At 40.0% G+C, this 8135-nt stretch overlaps 1 long non-coding RNA gene across 2 annotated transcripts in view; it reads left to right on the top strand.

Moving 5' to 3' along the window:
• The first annotated feature begins 236 nt into the window (after positions 1–236).
• Positions 237–8135, top strand: part of LOC142142623 (uncharacterized) — a 123412-nt gene continuing 115513 nt past the window's right edge. For both annotated transcript variants that reach the window (XR_012689247.1, XR_012689246.1), the window contains exon 1: positions 237–338. This is a non-coding gene — a long non-coding RNA (uncharacterized LOC142142623). The remainder of the gene's footprint in view (positions 339–8135) is intronic.

Below are 8135 nucleotides of genomic sequence, written 5' to 3'. Positions count from 1 at the left end.
TGCTTTTCTGGGTTTTCAAAAGGCAATTACAAGCAGAAGTTCTATTTTAAGTACTAAGAGTTATTCCAAGTTGTAGAACCCAGCATAATTGATTAAATTAATAATAATTTTTGAGTGGAGTTACGCCTTAATTAAAGCACTAATTCCAATTATACGTCTAGCACGTTAAAAATGATTGTGGATACTTCAGTTTAATGAGCAACAATTTTGAATCAACGTTTGCATTCCGTATTTTTAGAACTTATGGAATTGTCCTGGAACTTAGAAACTTGGCCTGATTTCAGTCATCTATCTCTAAGACAGTTGAAAATAAAGTTTTAAAATATATAGTGCTCAAGGTAAGCAATATCTTTCAATCGTAGACACGCTGTAGTTGTACACATGTCAGAGTGACTGTCTAACTTTGCACATTCGCTACCAGTACAATGGAAAATGGGCATTTAGAACTCAGTGCCTGCCTAGAACAATTGATATGTTGTAAAATCTATACAAAATTTATTGGTGAAATTTCATGTAAAGTTCCAGTAAGTTCAAGCATATATCAAACTTGACCTCGCATACCCTAGAGCACTGTATTTTCTTAAATTTGCTTGCTCCAATTTAAATTTAGATCTTATCAAATTCAGACCCATGAATCTATTGAGAGATGAGTAATGTTAGTGGTAAACCATTTGCAGCAAGCATAAAGGAATAAGTTTATTTAATAAAATATATTTAGTATAAATCTTCACAAGGTACTTAATGCTGAGACTACTATAAATGTCAAATTCCCTTTATATACTGTGAGCACATTAGTAGGTAATTTACATACAACTTAAATATGCTTAATTTTACACCAGCAGACAGCAGAAAAGTCAATAGCAATATATTGCAAATCAAATCACAACCAATGAACATAAAAACAAATAAATAAATAAATTGAAATGAGAATTCTAGTGTCAATTAAAATGTTATTTTAGTCGCCTTCCACACTGCTAGTGAAACTGTGGGATTCTCCCCATGTAATTGGCATAATTTGTGGGTAGCACTTCTGTCTTACAGCACTGGGGTCATGAGTTTAATTCCCGACCATGGCCTTATCTGTGTGGAGTTTGTATGTTCTCCCCGTGTTTGCGTGGGTTTCCTCCGGGTGCTCCGGTTTCCTCCCTCACTCCAAGAACATATTGGTAGGTTAATTGGCTGCTATTAAATTGCCCTTAGTCTATCTCGGTGTGAGTGTGTGTGTATGTTATGGGATTTAGATTGTAAGCTCCAATGGGACAGGAACTGATGTGAATGAGTTCTCTGTACATCGCTTTGGAATCAGTGGCGCTATATAAATAAATGGTTATGATGATGATGATGATGATGATGATTTGTCCAATAATTATTGTCGGTGCCCCCACCCCCCATAACTCAGTGCCTCCAACTCTGTAGAATATTCAAAGTTAGTAGAGATTATTCTGCGTGAGGAATCACAGCTGAACACTGTTCTACAATTAGCTGAAACTAACTACAGCATATCATGACGCATCTGGCTTTGTTCATTTTGAATATTGATCAGGCTCCAGTTCAGAGTATTGGACAAATAGGTATGGTCCCATTATGTAGGTTAAATTAATTAAGGGGAAGATGTGTGGGCTAAATTTTATTGGAGAATAAAGTTCTCCTTTAAGTATTACATATAACAACTTTTCTGTAATAAAGGAAAGTACATTTGCCTGTGTCCTACATAAGAGATGCTTTGTTCTAAAGTTATTGCTTGGTACAGCCAATAAAGTTTTCTACAATTTATCTAAAATAATAATGTAGCCTCTAGTCATAAGTCATTGTTTCATTAAAGTTTAGATCTAATATTTCAATCATCCGATGAATCATTATTGAATTTGCCATTCTTCTTAATAAATGCAAAAAAAAGTGTACAAATATCAATGTCTAAAAATCTTTATACTGGCAATAAATAACTCTAAAAATAAATTCCCTACATGAAAAGTTCAGAGTTCTATCATTGGATTATTTTTCAATTAAATTGTCAATCACCCATTTTTAATAAACTATGACATCTCTTAGATAGGGACAATTTTCAAATTCGATATTTTTTTTCACCACTATATTATAGTAAAATTATATCTTTTTAGTTTATAAAATAAGTGTTAAAAGACTTTTGTTGTTTTTTTTAGTACAATTATAAATGGATTTATTGGAAAATATCTTTCTTAACTCCAAAAATCTCAAATGTGACACCTCTCACATCCATTCCTTTAAAATAATTTTTATTGACTAAGATGACTAATTTGTGAGCTGTGCATTTCTTCTAAAGAGTGTACAACAATAGCATCATGATGCATTTAGTCACAGAGATAATTGTAAATATGCATTTTAGTAAAACCTCAAGAAACTTTATATAACTTTCCCTTTCACGCAGCTGTGTTCTATATTGTTATCCAGGGCTTTCAACATAAAACTGTATGTATTTAAAGCTTATATGAGTGGGATACCAAAATTATTCAACCATAACAAAAATATTGGAATTGTTTTACAAATGGAGCATGAAATGGATGCATTATACTTTATTATAACTAAAACGCACAGAAAAGATTAGAAAAATTAGAACATATTAGAAAAATCGTTTTGTGCTCAATGAACTGATTTTTTTTTGCCTTTTATAAGCTCTCACATTTGTATAAGAAATATACGAGTATAAACAAGAGACGATTCAGTTTTTGATGCTGTGGAATATACTGACTCCTGATTTTGATTGCTACTAACATCTAAGACTTTTAGTGACTTGTTCACTCTCCTGGCTTGTTTATGCTGATTCCTCTATTTTACTGAATTAAGTGATTTATTATTATATTTTTTATTATTATATTCTCAAATATTCTCTTATCTATTTCATGATCTTATCTTTGTGTAACCGTGGAGCGCAGGCTGTGGGCGGCAGCCATGGTGTGGTTTCGCAGCTGTTGTCCTTGTAGTTGATTGATGTGTTGGGGTTGTAGTTCGTGGGATCAGGGTTGTCTTTCAGCATCGAGCGGAGGGTATGTAAGTTAGAGAAGTAAGTGATGGGAAGGATGAGACATACTTTTTAATAGTTTTACTAGGTGGAGGAACCCGTGTTTAGTAGCACACACACACTGACACCCACCCCAGCCTAGCGCAATAGTGTTAATCATATTCTATTTCATAATCTGTCTGGATATTTATGATTGATTTACTAAAATGTATACAACTAATGAATTGGTTGTATCGTAATGTACAGTGCTTGAAGTGTGACGGTAGGTGCCGGTATGACGTTATTATTACTATTTATTTACTGAAAAGGTGCCACAGATTCCATAGAGATGGATATAGAAGCAAGTAACAAATAGATGAGGTAATACACATAATAAGCACAGATGAGTGTGAGTAATGCTATGGGGACTCACACAGAGTGCAGCAAAAGACATGACAGGACAAACGAGGAATCAGATAGTAGACAGACATGGGACAATAGGTAGAGAGGACCCTGTCTGTGAGAGCTTACATTCTAGAGGGAGGGGTGGTGAGAGACAGTAGAAAATGGAGATGGCAGACGAGGAAGAGAAGGTGACGTATAGAATGGTTAGGCGGTGGTAGGATAGCGGAGCTTGAAAAGGGGAGTTTTGAGTAAGCATATGAAGGACTGAAGGTTGGGGGGAGAGTCGAGTGAGATGGGGTAGAGGGAGTTCCAAAGATTAGGCGCAGCACAGCAGAAGTCTTGGAGGCAAGCATGGGAGGAGGTGATGAGAGGTGATTTGAGATGTAGTCAGGGGCAGAGCCATGTGACCGTGTAGATATGTACCTCAAGACGAGGTCAGAGATATAAGGGGGAGAAGCATTTATAAGTGCTTTGTAAGGAGCTTGAACTGCATTCTGAAATGAATAGGGAGCCAATGAAGGGATCACCTCCTTTGAAGTTTCACACATGCATCCTTTGTGGTGGGAAGTCAGCAAAATGCATAAGGGGGCGCAAACTGGAGGGTCCACATGCACACTGTGTATAGGCAGCCCACGTCCAATCAGTATATACAGGGAACACAGGGCAGCCTACAGCACAGTGTAGATACATACCCCCTGACCCTTCCTCTACTCCTCCCCCTCTTCCTCCATTGGTCGGGATAGCAGGGACTCAGGTGTCGGCAGGAGCTGCTATGTAAGAGTCATGTCACTTTTCCTGTCTCAAGGGAATCAGGCCTATTGAGCAGATAAACTCCAGACTACACTTGGTTTTAATAAAGTGTATTTAGCCACTATTGCTGAATGCTTCCCGTGCTGAGCAAAATGTGGGTTTTCATAGTGATCTACTGAGTATAAGAAAACTAAAGATTGATATTAAAAGATCAGCTCATTCAGGAGGTATTTCTTGTGTGCATTTTCGGAAAACAAAAAATGGCTTCACCAATGCAATAGTATGTCACAAAGCCATATCCCTGCATAAATCCACAATATCACTTAAACCAAGCAGATTTGTATTTCTTTAATACTGACCAGCTCATCTCTTTAACACTTAGGGGTGAGCGGGTTCGGATTTTTGAAATCCGAACACCCCCGAACAGTGCCGATCCAAGCCCGCTCCCGAGTACTGTTCGGGGATTCCCGCCCGACGCAAAATTCAGAACGAGGCAAAACGTCATCATCCCACCGTCGGATCTCGCGAGATCCGGATTCATATTATTCCCCGCTTCCCGCCGCCATCTTCACTTGGGCATTGGAGAGAGAAGAGGGAGGGTGTGTGGTGGTGTCCTCTGCCCTGCTCAGTCCAGTGGTGCTGTCTGGTGCTCTGTCCTGCTCAGTCCAGTGGTGCTGTCCTGTGCTCTGTCCTGCTCAGTCCAGTGGTGCCGTCCTGCTCAGTCCAGTGGTGCTGTCCTGTGCTCTGTCCTGCTCAGTCCAGTGGTGCCGTCCTGCTCAGTCCAGTGGTGCTGTCCTGTGCTCTGTCCTGCTCAGTCGAGTGGTGGTGCTGCCATAATTCCAGTGGTGCTGTCCTGTGTTGTCCTGTGCTGCTTAAGTCAAGTCCAGTGGCACTGCCATATAAGTCCAGTCCAGTGGTGCTGTCCTGTGTCCAGTCCAGTGGTACAGCCATTTAAATCCAGTGGTGCTGTCCTGTGCTGCTTAAGTCCAGTCCAGTGGTACTGCCATATAAATCCAGTCCAGTGGTACAGCCATATAAATCCAATGGTGCTATCCTGTGCTGCAAAAGTCCAGTGGTGGTGTCCTGTACTGCATAAGTCCAGTGGTTCTGTCCTGTGCTGATTAAGTCCAGTCCAGTGGTACTGCCGTATAAGTCCACTGATCCTGCCGTATAAGTCCAGTGGTACTGCTGTATAAGTCCACTGATCCTGCCGTATAAGTCCAGTGGTACAGCCGTATAACTCCAGTCCAGTGGTACTCTCCTGTGCCGCATATAATTTTTAAAGGCTTTGCCGAGTGTGTGTGGTTTAGGGGTACGCTCTCTTGTGCTGCATATAATGGAGAACAAAAATTTGGAGGATAAAGTAGGGAAAGATCAAGACCCACTTCCTCCTAATGCTGAAGCTGCTGCCACTAGTCATGACATAGACGATGAAATGCCATCAACGTTGTCTGCCAAGGCCGATGCCCAATGTCATAGTAGAGGGCATGTAAAATCCAAAAAGCCAAAGTTGACTAAAATGATCAAAAAAAAGAAATTAAAATCAACTGAGGAGAAACGTGAACTTGCCAATATGCCATTTACGACACGGAGTGGCAAGGAACGGCTTAGGCCCTGGCCCGTGTTCATGACTAGCGGTTCAGCTTCACACAACGATCTAAGCCCTCCTCCTCCCCCCCTCTAGAAAATTTAAGAGAGTTAAGCTGTCATCAACAACACAGCAAACAACTCTGCCTTCTAAAGAGATGGCATCACAAATCCCCAAGGAAAGTCCAAGGGTGTTGGTGGTTGCGATTCCTCACCTTCCCATCACTGTACGGGAAGAGGTGGCTCCTTCCACCATTTGCAGCATGCCCTCTGCATATGCTGGAAGGATCACCCACAGTGCAGTTCCAGATTTTGATAATGAAGGTGTCAATGTTGTACACCAGGAGGGTGTAAGGGTGGGTGGAAGGGTCCAAGGACAATTCCATCTTGCACGTCTTTTTTTGGCATTATGTGCTCTTTGGGGCCTAGTTTTTCAAACTGCCATCCTGTCTGCCACTGCTGTGCCACTCCTAGATGGGCCACGTGTTTGTGCCGGCCACTTGTGTCGCTTAGCTTAGTCATCCAGCTACCTCGGTGCAACCTTTTGGCCTAAAAACAATATTGTGAGGTGTGAGGTGTTCAGAATAGACTGGAAATGATTGGAAATTAATGTTTTTGAGGTTAATAATAATGTAGGAGTGAAAAAAAACCAAAAATCTAGATTTTAGCAGTTTTTGTGCTTTTTTTAAAAAAAAAATCAGAACCCAAAACCTTGAGGGGGGTGTTTTGGCAAAACCCATTAGAACCCAAAACCTGAAGGTAATCAGAACCCAGAACCCAAAACCCAAAACGCGAAAAGTGGTCGGTGCACATCCCTAGTAAAAACAAACATAAATCACTATCTGATCTTTTACAAATCAGGTATTTAGAAAACTGACATCTTGGTAAAAATGTCCATATCAGTACAAATGTTGGTGTTTGATAATATATTTGCCCTGAAGCCAAGTGACTACTATTGCTTCTGAAATATGAAACAAATGTCCACTGCCGGCCATTCAGGTTTGAATACATGAGATCTGCTGTGCATAGAAATACAACTTAATAAGAGATGGAGAGCATCAGTATTACTTTCTGAAACTTTGAATTTTGAAGCCTGTAACAAGGATGGAACCTGAAATATTTGCTGCAGCACATTACTCTGTCTCTAAAGGACTCCAGTGGTTGTATAAATCATCTTTTTTATTTTATGCTTTTGCACATACTTGCCAACTCTCCCGGGATGTCCGGGAGACTCCCGCATTTTGCAAGAGTCTCCCGGACTCCCGAGCGAGTGTGGCAATATCCCGGATCTGCCCACTTCACTAGGAAGTGCCCACTTCCTAGTGAAGTGGGCAGAATTAGCTTCCAAACGCTGCGATTCCCGATGAATCGCGGCATTTGGCCCCGCCCCCCCCGCTGTCAAATGACGCGTTTGCGTCATTACGTCACGGGGGGCGGGTCCAAAATGCTGCACATTTTGGGGCCCCGCCCCCATCACACCCACCTCTCCCGGAAACCAACTTTGTCAAGTTGGCAAGTATGCTTTTGTAATAGTTTTGCAAATGCAGGCATTATGAAAGGTAATAAAATATAATTAAATTAAAGCATCTTAGATCTATCTGCATTGCTTCCTCAATGAAAAAAGGAACAGAAACAGGTATAGATAAAAAGGGTAAGTAAGGAGGTCGGGCACAGAGGAGAGCAAGTAAACAGGAAAAGAGGAGGGTAACAGGGATGAAGATACAGGCACATGGGGAGAGTAGACAAAAGAAAAAGATAAGGGAGAGGAGAAGGGACACTTGGAAGACATAAGGGAGAAGTAAAGAAACACAGGAGAGACAGTGTGAAAAGAAAAGGGATGCAAGATATATGAAAGAAAATGTAAGTACACAAAGATACAATAGAGATGCAGGGACACTATGATGGAGACATAATTGGACACATGTTAGATAGCCTTTCATCATTTAATATATTTCATATTATAATTTATGGGAGGTAAATGTATCAAGCTGAGAGTTTTCTGGCAGGTTTGAAAAGTGGAGATATTGCCTATAACAACCAATCAGATTCTAGCTGTCATTTTGTAGAATGTACTAAATACATGATAGCTAGAATCTGATTGGTTTTTCAAATCAGCTGGAAGACTCTCCGCTTGATACATCTACCGCATGGTGTTAAAAAGCATCTAAAATTAATTTCATACTATCAATATCTCTAAAGATTCAGCGTGCTCATGCAGCCCCCGGAAATTAACTTCAAACTTCCATACCAACCCTTCTAAATTTCTACTTCGACCGCTGGTAATATACCTTTAGCAATAAATACACAGTATAATTTTTACTGTTTAAACTCGTAACTTTTATTTTTTTCTGCAATGTAATATACTATATAAATATAGTATATTACATTCACTTTCATTGATTTTTAATAATGTATATCA

This window comes from Mixophyes fleayi, chromosome 3 (assembly GCF_038048845.1).
Source record: "Mixophyes fleayi isolate aMixFle1 chromosome 3, aMixFle1.hap1, whole genome shotgun sequence".
Taxonomy (NCBI): Eukaryota; Metazoa; Chordata; class Amphibia; order Anura; family Limnodynastidae; genus Mixophyes; species Mixophyes fleayi.
Note: the sequence above shows the minus strand (reverse complement) of the source record. Positions and strands in the feature narration are given on the sequence as shown.